Here is a 20,994-nt window from a genome sequence, read left to right on the forward strand (position 1 = left end):
GAAGCCAGATTACAAGCTCATTTTGGTTCAACTTCAGCAACTGTGCATTGCATTGCCATGTAATGTGATGCAATGCTATCTTTCTAGCTCTCCCTTTTACTTCCTTTTGGATAAACAGACATATTAGGCAAGCATTTTGGAGCTTTCACCTAAATAACTACAGGTGGTGAGATAAGCTGCACAATATAATTGACCTTTCAGTATATTGTTGCACACACACCATCTATTTAGCAAATGCCCTTGTTATCAACAGCAGCCTTTTAAACTCACCTGAGCTAACAGGTATGTGCGCTGGTTACTCTGCTGCGCTTAAAATTTCTTTTTTGGTTTGCTACAATGCCTTTTCTGAAACGTTGTCTCCTTCTGCTGGAACACTGACTTCTTTCATTTAATGCCTGCAGACTATAAAAGAGAACCCAACCCAAAAAGTTTGGTTGATTAGTCTGTGGCATTCTGTTAAACTGTTGCTTATGGCGGTCTCTGTGAGCTTCTCAGCGACATTCAGCCAGCCAGGTATCCTGCCTGCAGTAGATGGAATGTGGCAATGGAACGCTGGCTGCGCGTGTCATAATAGGCTCTGAGCCTTTATATACCTGTGCACAGCAGCAGCCACCTTCAGTCTGCTGCTGGACAGCCAGCAGCAGCAGCAGCAGGAGAGGTATGTAATCAGGAGCCCTCCTGCTAAGGGTAGACAGCTGCTCGTTCCACCCCACCCCCCGCCTTAATTGGTTCTCCTCCCTTCCAACGGTGTTGAGGCGGGTGGGAACAGCAGGGGGTGAAGGTGCTGTGTTTAAAGAGGTGGAGTTATGCAGATCTAAAACGCGTGGATTGCAGCAGCAGCAAGCCGAAAAGTGCAGGCATGTAAGGGATCTAGAGGTTGACAACATGTCTTCTTAACGGGAGTCCAGGAGCTCATCTCCACAAATGGACTTTTCAGGATCCTTGGGTGGCTCCGTAGTTTGAAACCAATTCTGGTTATCGCTTCTCGGCCTTTTGGCTAAGATCAAGTGTAGTATCTGTTCTTATCAGTTTAATATCTGATACGTCCCCTATCTGGGGACCATATATTAAATGGATTTTTAGAACAGGGAGATGGAAAAAGAGCTTGCTCTGTCCACTCCACGCATTGACCTGGTATTGCAGTATCTCCAGGACCGGTGCACCCCTTCTTTAATGCAGTTTCTAAAATCAGAAAGAATTGAATTCAATGTTTTTTGTTCATTTTGCTTGTTTGTCGGATTTGGGGATGGACTCTTTGGCTTTGCTTTTCTTCTCCTCATTGGATTTTTCATGTTCAAAGTTGCAGAAGCCAGATTACAAGCTCATTTTGGTTCAACTTCAGCAACTGTGCATTGCATTGCCATGTAATGTGATGCAATGCTATCTTTCTAGCTCTCCCTTTTTACTTCCTTTTGGATAAACAGACATATTAGGCAAGCATTTTGGAGCTTTCACCTAAATAACTACAGGTGGTGAGATAAGCTGCACAATATAATTGACCTTTCAGTATATTGTTGCACACACACCATCTATTTAGCAAATGCCCTTGTTATCAACAGCAGCCTTTTAAACTCACCTGAGCTAACAGGTATGTGCGCTGGTTACTCTGCTGCGCTTAAAATTTCTTTTTTGGTTTGCTACAATGCCTTTTCTGAAACGTTGTCTCCTTCTGCTGGAACACTGACTTCTTTCATTTAATGCCTGCAGACTATAAAAGAGAACCCAACCCAAAAAGTTTGGTTGATTAGTCTGTGGCATTCTGTTAAACTGTTGCTTATGGCGGTCTCTGTGAGCTTCTCAGCGACATTCAGCCAGCCAGGTATCCTGCCTGCAGTAGATGGAATGTGGCAATGGAACGCTGGCTGCGCGTGTCATAATAGGCTCTGAGCCTTTATATACCTGTGCACAGCAGCAGCCACCTTCAGTCTGCTGCTGGACAGCCAGCAGCAGCAGCAGCAGGAGAGGTATGTAATCAGGAGCCCTCCTGCTAAGGGTAGACAGCTGCTCGTTCCACCCCACCCCCCGCCTTAATTGGTTCTCCTCCCTTCCAACGGTGTTGAGGCGGGTGGGAACAGCAGGGGGTGAAGGTGCTGTGTTTAAAGAGGTGGAGTTATGCAGATCTAAAACGCGTGGATTGCAGCAGCAGCAAGCCGAAAAGTGCAGGCATGTAAGGGATCTAGAGGTTGACAACATGTCTTCTTAACGGGAGTCCAGGAGCTCATCTCCACAAATGGACTTTTCAGGATCCTTGGGTGGCTCCGTAGTTTGAAACCAATTCTGGTTATCGCTTCTCGGCCTTTTGGCTAAGATCAAGTGTAGTATCTGTTCTTATCAGTTTAATATCTGATACGTCCCCTATCTGGGGACCATATATTAAATGGATTTTTAGAACAGGGAGATGGAAAAAGAGCTTGCTCTGTCCACTCCACGCATTGACCTGGTATTGCAGTATCTCCAGGACCGGTGCACCCCTTCTTTAATGCAGTTTCTAAAATCAGAAAGAATTGAATTCAATGTTTTTTGTTCATTTTGCTTGTTTGTCGGATTTGGGGATGGACTCTTTGGCTTTGCTTTTCTTCTCCTCATTGGATTTTTCATGTTCAAAGTTGCAGAAGCCAGATTACAAGCTCATTTTGGTTCAACTTCAGCAACTGTGCATTGCATTGCCATGTAATGTGATGCAATGCTATCTTTCTAGCTCTCCCTTTTTACTTCCTTTTGGATAAACAGACATATTAGGCAAGCATTTTGGAGCTTTCACCTAAATAACTACAGGTGGTGAGATAAGCTGCACAATATAATTGACCTTTCAGTATATTGTTGCACACACACCATCTATTTAGCAAATGCCCTTGTTATCAACAGCAGCCTTTTAAACTCACCTGAGCTAACAGGTATGTGCGCTGGTTACTCTGCTGCGCTTAAAATTTCTTTTTTGGTTTGCTACAATGCCTTTTCTGAAACGTTGTCTCCTTCTGCTGGAACACTGACTTCTTTCATTTAATGCCTGCAGACTATAAAAGAGAACCCAACCCAAAAAGTTTGGTTGATTAGTCTGTGGCATTCTGTTAAACTGTTGCTTATGGCGGTCTCTGTGAGCTTCTCAGCGACATTCAGCCAGCCAGGTATCCTGCCTGCAGTAGATGGAATGTGGCAATGGAACGCTGGCTGCGCGTGTCATAATAGGCTCTGAGCCTTTATATACCTGTGCACAGCAGCAGCCACCTTCAGTCTGCTGCTGGACAGCCAGCAGCAGCAGCAGCAGGAGAGGTATGTAATCAGGAGCCCTCCTGCTAAGGGTAGACAGCTGCTCGTTCCACCCCACCCCCCGCCTTAATTGGTTCTCCTCCCTTCCAACGGTGTTGAGGCGGGTGGGAACAGCAGGGGGTGAAGGTGCTGTGTTTAAAGAGGTGGAGTTATGCAGATCTAAAACGCGTGGATTGCAGCAGCAGCAAGCCGAAAAGTGCAGGCATGTAAGGGATCAAGAGGTTGACAACATGTCTTCTTAACGGGAGTCCAGGAGCTCATCTCCACAAATGGACTTTTCAGGATCCTTGGGTGGCTCCGTAGTTTGAAACCAATTCTGGTTATCGCTTCTCGGCCTTTTGGCTAAGATCAAGTGTAGTATCTGTTCTTATCAGTTTAATATCTGATACGTCCCCTATCTGGGGACCATATATTAAATGGATTTTTAGAACAGGGAGATGGAAAAAGAGCTTGCTCTGTCCACTCCACGCATTGACCTGGTATTGCAGTATCTCCAGGACCGGTGCACCCCTTCTTTAATGCAGTTTCTAAAATCAGAAAGAATTGAATTCAATGTTTTTTGTTCATTTTGCTTGTTTGTCGGATTTGGGGATGGACTCTTTGGCTTTGCTTTTCTTCTCCTCATTGGATTTTTCATGTTCAAAGTTGCAGAAGCCAGATTACAAGCTCATTTTGGTTCAACTTCAGCAACTGTGCATTGCATTGCCATGTAATGTGATGCAATGCTATCTTTCTAGCTCTCCCTTTTTACTTCCTTTTGGATAAACAGACATATTAGGCAAGCATTTTGGAGCTTTCACCTAAATAACTACAGGTGGTGAGATAAGCTGCACAATATAATTGACCTTTCAGTATATTGTTGCACACACACCATCTATTTAGCAAATGCCCTTGTTATCAACAGCAGCCTTTTAAACTCACCTGAGCTAACAGGTATGTGCGCTGGTTACTCTGCTGCGCTTAAAATTTCTTTTTTGGTTTGCTACAATGCCTTTTCTGAAACGTTGTCTCCTTCTGCTGGAACACTGACTTCTTTCATTTAATGCCTGCAGACTATAAAAGAGAACCCAACCCAAAAAGTTTGGTTGATTAGTCTGTGGCATTCTGTTAAACTGTTGCTTATGGCTTTCTCTGTGAGCTTCTCAGCGACATTCAGCCAGCCAGGTATCCTGCCTGCAGTAGATGGAATGTGGCAATGGAACGCTGGCTGCGCGTGTCATAATAGGCTCTGAGCCTTTATATACCTGTGCACAGCAGCAGCCACCTTCAGTCTGCTGCTGGACAGCCAGCAGCAGCAGCAGCAGGAGAGGTATGTAATCAGGAGCCCTCCTGCTAAGGGTAGACAGCTGCTCGTTCCACCCCACCCCCCGCGTTAATTGGTTCTCCTCCCTTCCAACGGTGTTGAGGCGGGTGGGAACAGCAGGGGGTGAAGGTGCTGTGTTTAAAGAGGTGGAGTTATGCAGATCTAAAACGCGTGGATTGCAGCAGCAGCAAGCCGAAAAGTGCAGGCATGTAAGGGATCTAGAGGTTGACAACATGTCTTCTTAACGGGAGTCCAGGAGCTCATCTCCACAAATGGACTTTTCAGGATCCTTGGGTGGCTCCGTAGTTTGAAACCAATTCTGGTTATCGCTTCTCGGCCTTTTGGCTAAGATCAAGTGTAGTATCTGTTCTTATCAGTTTAATATCTGATACGTCCCCTATCTGGGGACCATATATTAAATGGATTTTTAGAACAGGGAGATGGAAAAAGAGCTTGCTCTGTCCACTCCACGCATTGACCTGGTATTGCAGTATCTCCAGGACCGGTGCACCCCTTCTTTAATGCAGTTTCTAAAATCAGAAAGAATTGAATTCAATGTTTTTTGTTCATTTTGCTTGTTTGTCGGATTTGGGGATGGACTCTTTGGCTTTGCTTTTCTTCTCCTCATTGGATTTTTCATGTTCAAAGTTGCAGAAGCCAGATTACAAGCTCATTTTGGTTCAACTTCAGCAACTGTGCATTGCATTGCCATGTAATGTGATGCAATGCTATCTTTCTAGCTCTCCCTTTTTACTTCCTTTTGGATAAACAGACATATTAGGCAAGCATTTTGGAGCTTTCACCTAAATAACTACAGGTGGTGAGATAAGCTGCACAATATAATCGACCTTTCAGTATATTGTTGCACACACACCATCTATTTAGCAAATGCCCTTGTTATCAACAGCAGCCTTTTAAACTCACCTGAGCTAACAGGTATGTGCGCTGGTTACTCTGCTGCGCTTAAAATTTCTTTTTTGGTTTGCTACAATGCCTTTTCTGAAACGTTGTCTCCTTCTGCTGGAACACTGACTTCTTTCATTTAATGCCTGCAGACTATAAAAGAGAACCCAACCCAAAAAGTTTGGTTGATTAGTCTGTGGCATTCTGTTAAACTGTTGCTTATGGCGGTCTCTGTGAGCTTCTCAGCGACATTCAGCCAGCCAGGTATCCTGCCTGCAGTAGATGGAATGTGGCAATGGAACGCTGGCTGCGCGTGTCATAATAGGCTCTGAGCCTTTATATACCTGTGCACAGCAGCAGCCACCTTCAGTCTGCTGCTGGACAGCCAGCAGCAGCAGCAGCAGGAGAGGTATGTAATCAGGAGCCCTCCTGCTAAGGGTAGACAGCTGCTCGTTCCACCCCACCCCCCGCCTTAATTGGTTCTCCTCCCTTCCAACGGTGTTGAGGCGGGTGGGAACAGCAGGGGGTGAAGGTGCTGTGTTTAAAGAGGTGGAGTTATGCAGATCTAAAACGCGTGGATTGCAGCAGCAGCAAGCCGAAAAGTGCAGGCATGTAAGGGATCTAGAGGTTGACAACATGTCTTCTTAACGGGAGTCCAGGAGCTCATCTCCACAAATGGACTTTTCAGGATCCTTGGGTGGCTCCGTAGTTTGAAACCAATTCTGGTTATCGCTTCTCGGCCTTTTGGCTAAGATCAAGTGTAGTATCTGTTCTTATCAGTTTAATATCTGATACGTCCCCTATCTGGGGACCATATATTAAATGGATTTTTAGAACAGGGAGATGGAAAAAGAGCTTGCTCTGTCCACTCCACGCATTGACCTGGTATTGCAGTATCTCCAGGACCGGTGCACCCCTTCTTTAATGCAGTTTCTAAAATCAGAAAGAATTGAATTCAATGTTTTTTGTTCATTTTGCTTGTTTGTCGGATTTGGGGATGGACTCTTTGGCTTTGCTTTTCTTCTCCTCATTGGATTTTTCATGTTCAAAGTTGCAGAAGCCAGATTACAAGCTCATTTTGGTTCAACTTCAGCAACTGTGCATTGCATTGCCATGTAATGTGATGCAATGCTATCTTTCTAGCTCTCCCTTTTTACTTCCTTTTGGATAAACAGACATATTAGGCAAGCATTTTGGAGCTTTCACCTAAATAACTACAGGTGGTGAGATAAGCTGCACAATATAATTGACCTTTCAGTATATTGTTGCACACACACCATCTATTTAGCAAATGCCCTTGTTATCAACAGCAGCCTTTTAAACTCACCTGAGCTAACAGGTATGTGCGCTGGTTACTCTGCTGCGCTTAAAATTTCTTTTTTGGTTTGCTACAATGCCTTTTCTGAAACGTTGTCTCCTTCTGCTGGAACACTGACTTCTTTCATTTAATGCCTGCAGACTATAAAAGAGAACCCAACCCAAAAAGTTTGGTTGATTAGTCTGTGGCATTCTGTTAAACTGTTGCTTATGGCGGTCTCTGTGAGCTTCTCAGCGACATTCAGCCAGCCAGGTATCCTGCCTGCAGTAGATGGAATGTGGTAATGGAACGCTGGCTGCGCGTGTCATAATAGGCTCTGAGCCTTTATATACCTGTGCACAGCAGCAGCCACCTTCAGTCTGCTGCTGGACAGCCAGCAGCAGCAGCAGCAGGAGAGGTATGTAATCAGGAGCCCTCCTGCTAAGGGTAGACAGCTGCTCGTTCCACCCCACCCCCCGCCTTAATTGGTTCTCCTCCCTTCCAACGGTGTTGAGGCGGGTGGGAACAGCAGGGGGTGAAGGTGCTGTGTTTAAAGAGGTGGAGTTATGCAGATCTAAAACGCGTGGATTGCAGCAGCAGCAAGCCGAAAAGTGCAGGCATGTAAGCGATCTAGAGGTTGACAACATGTCTTCTTAACGGGAGTCCAGGAGCTCATCTCCACAAATGGACTTTTCAGGATCCTTGGGTGGCTCCGTAGTTTGAAACCAATTCTGGTTATCGCTTCTCGGCCTTTTGGCTAAGATCAAGTGTAGTATCTGTTCTTATCAGTTTAATATCTGATACGTCCCCTATCTGGGGACCATATATTAAATGGATTTTTAGAACAGGGAGATGGAAAAAGAGCTTGCTCTGTCCACTCCACGCATTGACCTGGTATTGCAGTATCTCCAGGACCGGTGCACCCCTTCTTTAATGCAGTTTCTAAAATCAGAAAGAATTGAATTCAATGTTTTTTGTTCATTTTGCTTGTTTGTCGGATTTGGGGATGGACTCTTTGGCTTTGCTTTTCTTCTCCTCATTGGATTTTTCATGTTCAAAGTTGCAGAAGCCAGATTACAAGCTCATTTTGGTTCAACTTCAGCAACTGTGCATTGCATTGCCATGTAATGTGATGCAATGCTATCTTTCTAGCTCTCCCTTTTTACTTCCTTTTGGATAAACAGACATATTAGGCAAGCATTTTGGAGCTTTCACCTAAATAACTACAGGTGGTGAGATAAGCTGCACAATATAATTGACCTTTCAGTATATTGTTGCACACACACCATCTATTTAGCAAATGCCCTTGTTATCAACAGCAGCCTTTTAAACTCACCTGAGCTAACAGGTATGTGCGCTGGTTACTCTGCTGCGCTTAAAATTTCTTTTTTGGTTTGCTACAATGCCTTTTCTGAAACGTTGTCTCCTTCTGCTGGAACACTGACTTCTTTCATTTAATGCCTGCAGACTATAAAAGAGAACCCAACCCAAAAAGTTTGGTTGATTAGTCTGTGGCATTCTGTTAAACTGTTGCTTATGGCGGTCTCTGTGAGCTTCTCAGCGACATTCAGCCAGCCAGGTATCCTGCCTGCAGTAGATGGAATGTGGCAATGGAACGCTGGCTGCGCGTGTCATAATAGGCTCTGAGCCTTTATATACCTGTGCACAGCAGCAGCCACCTTCAGTCTGCTGCTGGACAGCCAGCAGCAGCAGCAGCAGGAGAGGTATGTAATCAGGAGCCCTCCTGCTAAGGGTAGACAGCTGCTCGTTCCACCCCACCCCCCGCCTTAATTGGTTCTCCTCCCTTCCAACGGTGTTGAGGCGGGTGGGAACAGCAGGGGGTGAAGGTGCTGTGTTTAAAGAGGTGGAGTTATGCAGATCTAAAACGCGTGGATTGCAGCAGCAGCAAGCCGAAAAGTGCAGGCATGTAAGGGATCTAGAGGTTGACAACATGTCTTCTTAACGGGAGTCCAGGAGCTCATCTCCACAAATGGACTTTTCAGGATCCTTGGGTGGCTCCGTAGTTTGAAACCAATTCTGGTTATCGCTTCTCGGCCTTTTGGCTAAGATCAAGTGTAGTATCTGTTCTTATCAGTTTAATATCTGATACGTCCCCTATCTGGGGACCATATATTAAATGGATTTTTAGAACAGGGAGATGGAAAAAGAGCTTGCTCTGTCCACTCCACGCATTGACCTGGTATTGCAGTATCTCCAGGACCGGTGCACCCCTTCTTTAATGCAGTTTCTAAAATCAGAAAGAATTGAATTCAATGTTTTTTGTTCATTTTGCTTGTTTGTCGGATTTGGGGATGGACTCTTTGGCTTTGCTTTTCTTCTCCTCATTGGATTTTTCATGTTCAAAGTTGCAGAAGCCAGATTACAAGCTCATTTTGGTTCAACTTCAGCAACTGTGCATTGCATTGCCATGTAATGTGATGCAATGCTATCTTTCTAGCTCTCCCTTTTTACTTCCTTTTGGATAAACAGACATATTAGGCAAGCATTTTGGAGCTTTCACCTAAATAACTACAGGTGGTGAGATAAGCTGCACAATATAATTGACCTTTCAGTATATTGTTGCACACACACCATCTATTTAGCAAATGCCCTTGTTATCAACAGCAGCCTTTTAAACTCACCTGAGCTAACAGGTATATGCGCTGGTTACTCTGCTGCGCTTAAAATTTCTTTTTTGGTTTGCTACAATGCCTTTTCTGAAACGTTGTCTCCTTCTGCTGGAACACTGACTTCTTTCATTTAATGCCTGCAGACTATAAAAGAGAACCCAACCCAAAAAGTTTGGTTGATTAGTCTGTGGCATTCTGTTAAACTGTTGCTTATGGCGGTCTCTGTGAGCTTCTCAGCGACATTCAGCCAGCCAGGTATCCTGCCTGCAGTAGATGGAATGTGGCAATGGAACGCTGGCTGCGCGTGTCATAATAGGCTCTGAGCCTTTATATACCTGTGCACAGCAGCAGCCACCTTCAGTCTGCTGCTGGACAGCCAGCAGCAGCAGCAGCAGGAGAGGTATGTAATCAGGAGCCCTCCTGCTAAGGGTAGACAGCTGCTCGTTCCACCCCACCCCCCGCCTTAATTGGTTCTCCTCCCTTCCAACGGTGTTGAGGCGGGTGGGAACAGCAGGGGGTGAAGGTGCTGTGTTTAAAGAGGTTGAGTTATGCAGATCTAAAACGCGTGGATTGCAGCAGCAGCAAGCCGAAAAGTGCAGGCATGTAAGGGATCTAGAGGTTGACAACATGTCTTCTTAACGGGAGTCCAGGAGCTCATCTCCACAAATGGACTTTTCAGGATCCTTGGGTGGCTCCGTAGTTTGAAACCAATTCTGGTTATCGCTTCTCGGCCTTTTGGCTAAGATCAAGTGTAGTATCTGTTCTTATCAGTTTAATATCTGATACGTCCCCTATCTGGGGACCATATATTAAATGGATTTTTAGAACAGGGAGATGGAAAAAGAGCTTGCTCTGTCCACTCCACGCATTGACCTGGTATTGCAGTATCTCCAGGACCGGTGCACCCCTTCTTTAATGCAGTTTCTAAAATCAGAAAGAATTGAATTCAATGTTTTTTGTTCATTTTGCTTGTTTGTCGGATTTGGGGATGGACTCTTTGGCTTTGCTTTTCTTCTCCTCATTGGATTTTTCATGTTCAAAGTTGCAGAAGCCAGATTACAAGCTCATTTTGGTTCAACTTCAGCAACTGTGCATTGCATTGCCATGTAATGTGATGCAATGCTATCTTTCTAGCTCTCCCTTTTTACTTCCTTTTGGATAAACAGACATATTAGGCAAGCATTTTGGAGCTTTCACCTAAATAACTACAGGTGGTGAGATAAGCTGCACAATATAATTGACCTTTCAGTATATTGTTGCACACACACCATCTATTTAGCAAATGCCCTTGTTATCAACAGCAGCCTTTTAAACTCACCTGAGCTAACAGGTATGTGCGCTGGTTACTCTGCTGCGCTTAAAATTTCTTTTTTGGTTTGCTACAATGCCTTTTCTGAAACGTTGTCTCCTTCTGCTGGAACACTGACTTCTTTCATTTAATGCCTGCAGACTATAAAAGAGAACCCAACCCAAAAAGTTTGGTTGATTAGTCTGTGGCATTCTGTTAAACTGTTGCTTATGGCGGTCTCTGTGAGCTTCTCAGCGACATTCAGCCAGCCAGGTATCCTGCCTGCAGTAGATGGAATGTGGCAATGGAACGCTGGCTGCGCGTGTCATAATAGGCTCTGAGCCTTTATATACCTGTGCACAGCAGCAGCCACCTTCAGTCTGCTGCTGGACAGCCAGCAGCAGCAGCAGCAGGAGAGGTATGTAATCAGGAGCCCTCCTGCTAAGGGTAGACAGCTGCTCGTTCCACCCCACCCCCCGCCTTAATTGGTTCTCCTCCCTTCCAACGGTGTTGAGGCGGGTGGGAACAGCAGGGGGTGAAGGTGCTGTGTTTAAAGAGGTGGAGTTATGCAGATCTAAAACGCGTGGATTGCAGCAGCAGCAAGCCGAAAAGTGCAGGCATGTAAGGGATCTAGAGGTTGACAACATGTCTTCTTAACGGGAGTCCAGGAGCTCATCTCCACAAATGGACTTTTCAGGATCCTTGGGTGGCTCCGTAGTTTGAAACCAATTCTGGTTATCGCTTCTCGGCCTTTTGGCTAAGATCAAGTGTAGTATCTGTTCTTATCAGTTTAATATCTGATACGTCCCCTATCTGTCGACCATATATTAAATGGATTTTTAGAACAGGGAGATGGAAAAAGAGCTTGCTCTGTCCACTCCACGCATTGACCTGGTATTGCAGTATCTCCAGGACCGGTGCACCCCTTCTTTAATGCAGTTTCTAAAATCAGAAAGAATTGAATTCAATGTTTTTTGTTCATTTTGCTTGTTTGTCGGATTTGGGGATGGACTCTTTGGCTTTGCTTTTCTTCTCCTCATTGGATTTTTCATGTTCAAAGTTGCAGAAGCCAGATTACAAGCTCATTTTGGTTCAACTTCAGCAACTGTGCATTGCATTGCCATGTAATGTGATGCAATGCTATCTTTCTAGCTCTCCCTTTTTACTTCCTTTTGGATAAACAGACATATTAGGCAAGCATTTTGGAGCTTTCACCTAAATAACTACAGGTGGTGAGATAAGCTGCACAATATAATTGACCTTTCAGTATATTGTTGCACACACACCATCTATTTAGCAAATGCCCTTGTTATCAACAGCAGCCTTTTAAACTCACCTGAGCTAACAGGTATGTGCGCTGGTTACTCTGCTGCGCTTAAAATTTCTTTTTTGGTTTGCTACAATGCCTTTTCTGAAACGTTGTCTCCTTCTGCTGGAACACTGACTTCTTTCATTTAATGCCTGCAGACTATAAAAGAGAACCCAACCCAAAAAGTTTGGTTGATTAGTCTGTGGCATTCTGTTAAACTGTTGCTTATGGCGGTCTCTGTGAGCTTCTCAGCGACATTCAGCCAGCCAGGTATCCTGCCTGCAGTAGATGGAATGTGGCAATGGAACGCTGGCTGCGCGTGTCATAATAGGCTCTGAGCCTTTATATACCTGTGCACAGCAGCAGCCACCTTCAGTCTGCTGCTGGACAGCCAGCAGCAGCAGCAGCAGGAGAGGTATGTAATCAGGAGCCCTCCTGCTAAGGGTAGACAGCTGCTCGTTCCACCCCACCCCCCGCCTTAATTGGTTCTCCTCCCTTCCAACGGTGTTGAGGCGGGTGGGAACAGCAGGGGGTGAAGGTGCTGTGTTTAAAGAGGTGGAGTTATGCAGATCTAAAACGCGTGGATTGCAGCAGCAGCAAGTCGAAAAGTGCAGGCATGTAAGGGATCTAAAGGTTGACAACATGTCTTCTTAACGGGAGTCCAGGAGCTCATCTCCACAAATGGACTTTTCAGGATCCTTGGGTGGCTCCGTAGTTTGAAACCAATTCTGGTTATCGCTTCTCGGCCTTTTGGCTAAGATCAAGTGTAGTATCTGTTCTTATCAGTTTAATATCTGATACGTCCCCTATCTGGGGACCATATATTAAATGGATTTTTAGAACAGGGAGATGGAAAAAGAGCTTGCTCTGTCCACTCCACGCATTGACCTGGTATTGCAGTATCTCCAGGACCGGTGCACCCCTTCTTTAATGCAGTTTCTAAAATCAGAAAGAATTGAATTCAATGTTTTTTGTTCATTTTGCTTGTTTGTCGGATTTGGGGATGGACTCTTTGGCTTTGCTTTTCTTCTCCTCATTGGATTTTTCATGTTCAAAGTTGCAGAAGCCAGATTACAAGCTCATTTTGGTTCAACTTCAGCAACTGTGCATTGCATTGCCATGTAATGTGATGCAATGCTATCTTTCTAGCTCTCCCTTTTTACTTCCTTTTGGATAAACAGACATATTAGGCAAGCATTTTGGAGCTTTCACCTAAATAACTACAGGTGGTGAGATAAGCTGCACAATATAATTGACCTTTCAGTATATTGTTGCACACACACCATCTATTTAGCAAATGCCCTTGTTATCAACAGCAGCCTTTTAAACTCACCTGAGCTAACAGGTATGTGCGCTGGTTACTCTGCTGCGCTTAAAATTTCTTTTTTGGTTTGCTACAATGCCTTTTCTGAAACGTTGTCTCCTTCTGCTGGAACACTGACTTCTTTCATTTAATGCCTGCAGACTATAAAAGAGAACCCAACCCAAAAAGTTTGGTTGATTAGTCTGTGGCATTCTGTTAAACTGTTGCTTATGGCGGTCTCTGTGAGCTTCTCAGCGACATTCAGCCAGCCAGGTATCCTGCCTGCAGTAGATGGAATGTGGCAATGGAACGCTGGCTGCGCGTGTCATAATAGGCTCTGAGCCTTTATATACCTGTGCACAGCAGCAGCCACCTTCAGTCTGCTGCTGGACAGCCAGCAGCAGCAGCAGCAGGAGAGGTATGTAATCAGGAGCCCTCCTGCTAAGGGTAGACAGCTGCTCGTTCCACCCCACCCCCCGCCTTAATTGGTTCTCCTCCCTTCCAACGGTGTTGAGGCGGGTGGGAACAGCAGGGGGTGAAGGTGCTGTGTTTAAAGAGGTGGAGTTATGCAGATCTAAAACGCGTGGATTGCAGCAGCAGCAAGCCGAAAAGTGCAGGCATGTAAGGGATCTAGAGGTTGACAACATGTCTTCTTAACGGGAGTCCAGGAGCTCATCTCCACAAATGGACTTTTCAGGATCCTTGGGTGGCTCCGTAGTTTGAAACCAATTCTGGTTATCGCTTCTCGGCCTTTTGGCTAAGATCAAGTGTAGTATCTGTTCTTATCAGTTTAATATCTGATACGTCCCCTATCTGGGGACCATATATTAAATGGATTTTTAGAACAGGGAGATGGAAAAAGAGCTTGCTCTGTCCACTCCACGCATTGACCTGGTATTGCAGTATCTCCAGGACCGGTGCACCCCTTCTTTAATGCAGTTTCTAAAATCAGAAAGAATTGAATTCAATGTTTTTTGTTCATTTTGCTTGTTTGTCGGATTTGGGGATGGACTCTTTGGCTTTGCTTTTCTTCTCCTCATTGGATTTTTCATGTTCAAAGTTGCAGAAGCCAGATTACAAGCTCATTTTGGTTCAACTTCAGCAACTGTGCATTGCATTGCCATGTAATGTGATGCAATGCTATCTTTCTAGCTCTCCCTTTTTACTTCCTTTTGGATAAACAGACATATTAGGCAAGCATTTTGGAGCTTTCACCTAAATAACTACAGGTGGTGAGATAAGCTGCACAATATAATTGACCTTTCAGTATATTGTTGCACACACACCATCTATTTAGCAAATGCCCTTGTTATCAACAGCAGCCTTTTAAACTCACCTGAGCTAACAGGTATGTGCGCTGGTTACTCTGCTGCGCTTAAAATTTCTTTTTTGGTTTGCTACAATGCCTTTTCTGAAATGTTGTCTCCTTCTGCTGGAACACTGACTTCTTTCATTTAATGCCTGCAGACTATAAAAGAGAACCCAACCCAAAAAGTTTGGTTGATTAGTCTGTGGCATTCTGTTAAACTGTTGCTTATGGCGGTCTCTGTGAGCTTCTCAGCGACATTCAGCCAGCCAGGTATCCTGCCTGCAGTAGATGGAATGTGGCAATGGAACGCTGGCTGCGCGTGTCATAATAGGCTCTGAGCCTTTATATACCTGTGCACAGCAGCAGCCACCTTCAGTCTGCTGCTGGACAGCCAGCAGCAGCAGCAGCAGGAGAGGTATGTAATCAGGAGCCCTCCTGCTAAGGGTAGACAGCTGCTCGTTCCACCCCACCCCCCGCCTTAATTGGTTCTCCTCCCTTCCAACGGTGTTGAGGCGGGTGGGAACAGCAGGGGGTGAAGGTGCTGTGTTTAAAGAGGTGGAGTTATGCAGATCTAAAACGCGTGGATTGCAGCAGCAGCAAGCCGAAAAGTGCAGGCATGTAAGGGATCTAGAGGTTGACAACATGTCTTCTTAACGGGAGTCCAGGAGCTCATCTCCACAAATGGACTTTTCAGGATCCTTGGGTGGCTCCGTAGTTTGAAACCAATTCTGGTTATCGCTTCTCGGCCTTTTGGCTAAGATCAAGTGTAGTATCTGTTCTTATCAGTTTAATATCTGATACGTCCCCTATCTGGGGACCATATATTAAATGGATTTTTAGAACAGGGAGATGGAAAAAGAGCTTGCTCTGTCCACTCCACGCATTGACCTGGTATTGCAGTATCTCCAGGACCGGTGCACCCCTTCTTTAATGCAGTTTCTAAAATCAGAAAGAATTGAATTCAATGTTTTTTGTTCATTTTGCTTGTTTGTCGGATTTGGGGATGGACTCTTTGGCTTTGCTTTTCTTCTCCTCATTGGATTTTTCATGTTCAAAGTTGCAGAAGCCAGATTACAAGCTCATTTTGGTTCAACTTCAGCAACTGTGCATTGCATTGCCATGTAATGTGATGCAATGCTATCTTTCTAGCTCTCCCTTTTTACTTCCTTTTGGATAAACAGACATATTAGGCAAGCATTTTGGAGCTTTCACCTAAATAACTACAGGTGGTGAGATAAGCTGCACAATATAATTGACCTTTCAGTATATTGTTGCACACACACCATCTATTTAGCAAATGCCCTTGTTATCAACAGCAGCCTTTTAAACTCACCTGAGCTAACAGGTATGTGCGCTGGTTACTCTGCTGCGCTTAAAATTTCTTTTTTGGTTTGCTACAATGCCTTTTCTGAAACGTTGTCTCCTTCTGCTGGAACACTGACTTCTTTCATTTAATGCCTGCAGACTATAAAAGAGAACCCAACCCAAAAAGTTTGGTTGATTAGTCTGTGGCATTCTGTTAAACTGTTGCTTATGGCGGTCTCTGTGAGCTTCTCAGCGACATTCAGCCAGCCAGGTATCCTGCCTGCAGTAGATGGAATGTGGCAATGGAACGCTGGCTGCGCGTGTCATAATAGGCTCTGAGCCTTTATATACCTGTGCACAGCAGCAGCCACCTTCAGTCTGCTGCTGGACAGCCAGCAGCAGCAGCAGCAGGAGAGGTATGTAATCAGGAGCCCTCCTGCTAAGGGTAGACAGCTGCTCGTTCCACCCCACCCTCCGCCTTAATTGGTTCTCCTCCCTTCCAACGGTGTTGAGGCGGGTGGGAACAGCAGGGGGTGAAGGTGCTGTGTTTAAAGAGGTGGAGTTATGCAGATCTAAAACGCGTGGATTGCAGCAGCAGCAAGCCGAAAAGTGCAGGCATGTAAGGGATCTAGAGGTTGACAACATGTCTTCTTAACGGGAGTCCAGGAGCTCATCTCCACAAATGGACTTTTCAGGATCCTTGGGTGGCTCCGTAGTTTGAAACCAATTCTGGTTATCGCTTCTCGGCCTTTTGGCTAAGATCAAGTGTAGTATCTGTTCTTTTAAGAACACAAGAGCTACGATCTACACTTGACGAGAGCGATCGAACTCGGAAGGAGAAGAGCTTCGGATCCCAGCTGACATCGGAGAACGAAGGCGGATATCGGTGGGAGGAAGAAGCTCTAAAGAATCCAGAAGAAGACGAAGACTCGGAGAAGAATCGGGCTGTCCTGTGGAATCTTCGAGGAAGAAAATCATCGAGACAAAGACCTTTCGGGGAATTTGTCCAGAACACGACGGGAGAAGAATCTGCATAGCTCCACCCATTCCGGGAAGAGTTCCAGATCCAGCTCCAAGAAGTAACTGCAGGAGGAAAGCCATGGCAAGCGCTGCGAGGAAGGCCGAAAAGAAGAGCCTGGAGCTGGGGACAGCCAGGAGGGCCCAGCCAGGAGCCGATTCTGACCCCAAGGACTCTGCCTCCACGACTGGCCAGCAGAAGGGACCCCAGAAGCCCCGCCACGAAGCTCCAGCCCTGGAGCCATGGATGCGGCAGACGGTGGCCCTGAAGCTGAAGGAAGTGGATGGGAGGGTGCCGGACATGTCCTCGGACGTGTTCTGCCAGAAGATGCTGCTGGATCGAGGCTTCTCCAGGTCGGACACCCTCAGCATCCAGACCTTCTTGACGGGGATCTTCTTCGTCACCTTCGCCACTGTGAACACCTGCAGGAGGTTCTGGGAAATGGTAAGCGCAAAAGGACCGGATAATTCTTTCTCTGCCTTTACAGGTAGCTGCCCTATCCAGAGGGATGAAAGGAGGATCACGGTCTCCATGCGCAACCCGCACACCCCAGGCCAAGACATCTGTACCTTCCTGAGACGCTTCTGTTTGGTTGTGAAGGAACCCTCTCACATCCTGAATGGACTCGGCTTCTGGACAGGTAAGTGGTCGGTGACCGTTAGACTTCACAGGGACCTGGCGTACTCAGACGGACTTCGGCACCTGCCCCCGACATTCTCCCTGGGCAACTCCTACGGCCTCATCTATTACCCGGACATGCCGCGGAACTGCAGGAGATGCGGCAAGAACGGCCACGAGATGAAGGACTGCAAGGAGGATGCCTGCAGGATTTGTCGAGTGACGGGACACAGCTCGAAGGACTGCCCGAAGAAGACGTCCTGCAACCTGTGTGGGCTGGCGGCTCATCTGTACAAGGATTGCCCCAGGCGTGAGAGATCCTGGGCATCGGTGGTTGCGACGACCCCAGCTACGGAGGACAAGGCCCCGACGACCAGGCCTGTGAAGGTCAAGGACGCGACGACCAAGGCCCCAGCGGCCAAGGCCGAGACGACCAAGGCCAAAGCGGTCAAGGAGTCGGTGGCCAAAGCCCCAGCGACGGTCCCAGCAGCTCCGAAGCAGAAGAAAAAGTCAAAGGAGGGTAAGAGTTCTGTCACCCCTCTCTCGATCCCTCCCCCTGCCACCCCCGTCCAATCCCCCCCCACCCCGGCCACCCCTGCTGAGGATTCCACTTCCTCTTCCTCCTTCCCCTACTCCTCAGCAGGTGTCCTTTCCCCTGCCCCGGCAGCCACTCTCCCTCCCCAGACCATGGTAGCGGTGGAATTAACCTTTCCTCCACCCGCCGCTATCTATTCCGAGGAGGATTTTCCCCTTCTTGTCTCCCCAGTTCCAACCCGGGGAAAGAGGAAGGTGGAGGACAGCCCTGCTACTGAATCCTCCAAAAAGAAGATTCTGGATTTCGTAGGCGAAAAGGAGGATACCCTCCCTGAGCCAGAAGAGATGGAGCACATGGTTGAGACCCTGGTGGCCGAGCCAAAAGAGGAGGAACTGGTGGTCGCCGAGATCGAGGCCGCGCTGCTTGACCAGATGGAGGAAGAGGGCCTGCTGGTGATCCCGTCACCAGCAGTCAACACCGACGAGGGACCACCCGACCGGAGTGGTAACTAAGGTGTATTGCCTGCGCTAACTTTTTCTTTTTTCCCTACATGATGGCTAATATTAACTTATTTTCCATTAATGTCAGGAGCATCAAGGACAAGTTCAGACGTCAGACTATTTATGCCTTCCTTACTTCCCAGTTGTGTGATGTTTATATGTTGCAGGAATGTTCCCTTCCCTCCTCTAGGTCCTTCAAACATCTGGCCAGGGAGTGGTCCCACGGTCCATCCTACTGGTCCGGTGGGGGTGACTGCAAGTCTGCGGGGGTCGCAATTCTGATCAGGGGGGGCGCATTCACGCTTGAGTCCGTCCAGGAGCTCATCTGCGGCAGGGCTCTTGTTGTAGATGGCAACTGGGCGGGAGAACCTGTCAGGTTCATCAACGTGTATGCGTCCCCACTGAAGAATGAGCGTTTGGAGCTTTTCCAGACCCTGCGGCTTCAGCTTGCCACCACCAGGACCTTAGTGATGGCCGGGGATTTCAACTGCCCCATCGAGGAGGACGGTCGTAGTTCTGGCACATCTGCCAAGTTGGACATCACGTCCAAGCTGCTCATCGAGATGGTAACCGAGGCCTCTCTTCAGGACGTGGTGAGCTCCATGGGGAGAGGCTCCACGAACTATTCGTGGAGCCGACCCTATGGCTCACTCCGCTCCAGGATTGACTTTGTGTTCACCTCTCGGGCAGTCAGGCAGAGTAGGCACTCGATGGTCTCCTGCTTCTTCTCCGACCACAGAGCCATTCACTTACAAGGTGTCCTCGGCGACGGTTTTCCGTCCGGCCCCGGCTCCTGGAAGCTGAATTGTGCTCTGCTGGCTCAGGATGAAGTCGTGGAGGAGCTGAGAGCAGCCTACGCAATGTGGCAGTCCTACAAGGGTAGCTTCCAAACAGTCTCTGATTGGTGGGAATATGTTAAACTTGAGTTTCGCTGTTTCTTTCAGGCCAAGGGTCGACAACAGGCGTGTGAGAAGAGGAGGGACTTCAGAGGGCTGCAGCGCGAGCTGCGGTCGCTGCAGGACCTTCTTCACTGCGGCTGGGACGTGAGGGAGGAGCTGGAGGAGACCAAGAAGAGCCTGAAAAGGCACTTTGAGGAGGAGTCCAAGCGAATCATCTTCCGTTCCAAAGTGGAGAATCTGGAGAAGGGTGAGAAATGTAACTCATTCTTTTTCAGGAAACTTCATGCCGGTCACACGCCCCTGAACGAGCTGCGAGACGAGAGCGGAAACATGCGACGTGGGAAGGAGGACGTGATGAGGGTCGTCAGCGACTTCTACAGCGAACTCTACTCCCACAAGACTACCGACCCCGATGCTGCTGATAAGTTCCTGTCAGGTATCACTAACCATCTTGATCCTGCAGGCACGGCAGCCTTGGACAAACCTCTGATGGTGGGCGAATTGCTCTCTGCCGCTAAATCCTTTAGGACCGGCAGGACCCCGGGCAGTGATGGTCTTCCAGCGGAGCTCTATGTAGCGCTGGGAGACCTCATCTGTCCGGACCTGTTGGACCTGTACGAGGAGATGGTGGTGGAGGGTAGAATGCCTCCATCTTTGAGGGAAGGAATGGTCACGATCCTGTACAAGCGGAAGGGAGAGAGGTGCGACCTGAGGAATTGGCGTCCCATCACTCTGCTCAACGTGGACTACAAGATCCTGGCCAAGACGATGGCGACACGACTTAAGACGATCATCGGACGGATCATCCACCCGGACCAGACCTGCGGCATCCCTGGACGTCGCATCGCAGACAGCCTTGCTCTCGTGCGGGACACGGTCGAGTACATCAAGGTCCGCCGCGCACACGCGGCCCTGGTCTCCTTGGATCAGGAGAAGGCCTTCGACCGGGTTTCCCACGAGTTCATGGGCCGAGCTCTGCACCGGTTAGGTTTGGGTAACATGTTTTGTTCGTATGTCCGTCTGATGTATTTTGATATCCACAGCTCGGTGTTGGTGAACGGCTGGAAGACTGACCCCTTCCCTGTCCTCTCTGGGGTCAGACAAGGCTGCCCTCTATCACCTCTTCTTTTTGTTTGTGTTATAGAACTCTTCGCAGAGGCTATCCGGCAGAATGGAGAGATCAGAGGGATCACCGCACCGGGTCCGGGACGACACGAGGTCAAGTGCTCGCTCTACATGGACGACGTCACCGTCTTCTGCGCTGATCGTGGTTCAGTCGACGCCCTCGTCCAGACGTGTGAGAGGTTCGGCCGGGCTTCAGGGGCCAAAGTCAACTGCAGGAAGTCGGAAGCCATGCTCTTCGGGGATTGGCAGCCGGCCTCCTCCGCCCCCTTCCCCTTCAACATTCAACCGGATTTCCTCAAGGTGCTGGGAGTCTGGTTCGGGAAGGAAGGAGCGGCCCTCAAGTCCTGGCAAGAACGCTTGGCCAAGGTGAAGCAACGGATCGGAC

General features: G+C 47.5%; 12 non-coding genes and 1 pseudogene across 12 annotated transcripts; all 13 read left to right on the forward strand.

Annotated features, from left to right (window-relative positions):
- Window positions 1–977: 977 nt before the first annotated feature.
- LOC141200089 (U2 spliceosomal RNA) lies at window positions 978–1,168 on the forward strand. The gene has a single exon (XR_012271821.1). It is a non-coding gene; the product is annotated as a U2 spliceosomal RNA (small nuclear RNA).
- A 1,115-nt stretch (window positions 1,169–2,283) lies between these two features.
- Window positions 2,284–2,474, forward strand: LOC141200090 (U2 spliceosomal RNA). The gene has a single exon (XR_012271822.1). It is a non-coding gene; the product is annotated as a U2 spliceosomal RNA (small nuclear RNA).
- Window positions 2,475–3,589: 1,115 nt separating this feature from the next.
- On the forward strand, window positions 3,590–3,780 carry LOC141200091 (U2 spliceosomal RNA). The gene has a single exon (XR_012271823.1). It is a non-coding gene; the product is annotated as a U2 spliceosomal RNA (small nuclear RNA).
- Window positions 3,781–4,895: 1,115 nt separating this feature from the next.
- LOC141200092 (U2 spliceosomal RNA) lies at window positions 4,896–5,086 on the forward strand. The gene has a single exon (XR_012271824.1). It is a non-coding gene; the product is annotated as a U2 spliceosomal RNA (small nuclear RNA).
- Window positions 5,087–6,201: 1,115 nt separating this feature from the next.
- On the forward strand, window positions 6,202–6,392 carry LOC141200093 (U2 spliceosomal RNA). Its single transcript, XR_012271825.1, has one exon. It is a non-coding gene; the product is annotated as a U2 spliceosomal RNA (small nuclear RNA).
- A 1,115-nt stretch (window positions 6,393–7,507) lies between these two features.
- LOC141200094 (U2 spliceosomal RNA) lies at window positions 7,508–7,698 on the forward strand. The gene has a single exon (XR_012271826.1). It is a non-coding gene; the product is annotated as a U2 spliceosomal RNA (small nuclear RNA).
- Window positions 7,699–8,813: 1,115 nt separating this feature from the next.
- LOC141200095 (U2 spliceosomal RNA) lies at window positions 8,814–9,004 on the forward strand. Its single transcript, XR_012271827.1, has one exon. It is a non-coding gene; the product is annotated as a U2 spliceosomal RNA (small nuclear RNA).
- A 1,115-nt stretch (window positions 9,005–10,119) lies between these two features.
- LOC141200096 (U2 spliceosomal RNA) lies at window positions 10,120–10,310 on the forward strand. Its single transcript, XR_012271828.1, has one exon. It is a non-coding gene; the product is annotated as a U2 spliceosomal RNA (small nuclear RNA).
- A 1,115-nt stretch (window positions 10,311–11,425) lies between these two features.
- Window positions 11,426–11,616, forward strand: LOC141200784 (U2 spliceosomal RNA). Its single transcript, XR_012272494.1, has one exon. It is a non-coding gene; the product is annotated as a U2 spliceosomal RNA (small nuclear RNA).
- Window positions 11,617–12,731: 1,115 nt separating this feature from the next.
- LOC141200097 (U2 spliceosomal RNA) lies at window positions 12,732–12,922 on the forward strand. Its single transcript, XR_012271829.1, has one exon. It is a non-coding gene; the product is annotated as a U2 spliceosomal RNA (small nuclear RNA).
- Window positions 12,923–14,037: 1,115 nt separating this feature from the next.
- Window positions 14,038–14,228, forward strand: LOC141200099 (U2 spliceosomal RNA). Its single transcript, XR_012271831.1, has one exon. It is a non-coding gene; the product is annotated as a U2 spliceosomal RNA (small nuclear RNA).
- A 1,115-nt stretch (window positions 14,229–15,343) lies between these two features.
- LOC141200100 (U2 spliceosomal RNA) lies at window positions 15,344–15,534 on the forward strand. The gene has a single exon (XR_012271832.1). It is a non-coding gene; the product is annotated as a U2 spliceosomal RNA (small nuclear RNA).
- A 1,115-nt stretch (window positions 15,535–16,649) lies between these two features.
- On the forward strand, window positions 16,650–16,727 carry LOC141200980 (U2 spliceosomal RNA; annotated as a pseudogene).
- Window positions 16,728–20,994: the final 4,267 nt, after the last annotated feature.

The sequence above is a fragment of the Phyllobates terribilis genome, unplaced genomic scaffold (assembly GCF_046119375.1).
Source record: "Phyllobates terribilis strain yellow unplaced genomic scaffold, ASM4611937v1 Scaffold_108__1_contigs__length_5656254, whole genome shotgun sequence".
Lineage (NCBI taxonomy): Eukaryota > Metazoa > Chordata > Amphibia > Anura > Dendrobatidae > Phyllobates > Phyllobates terribilis.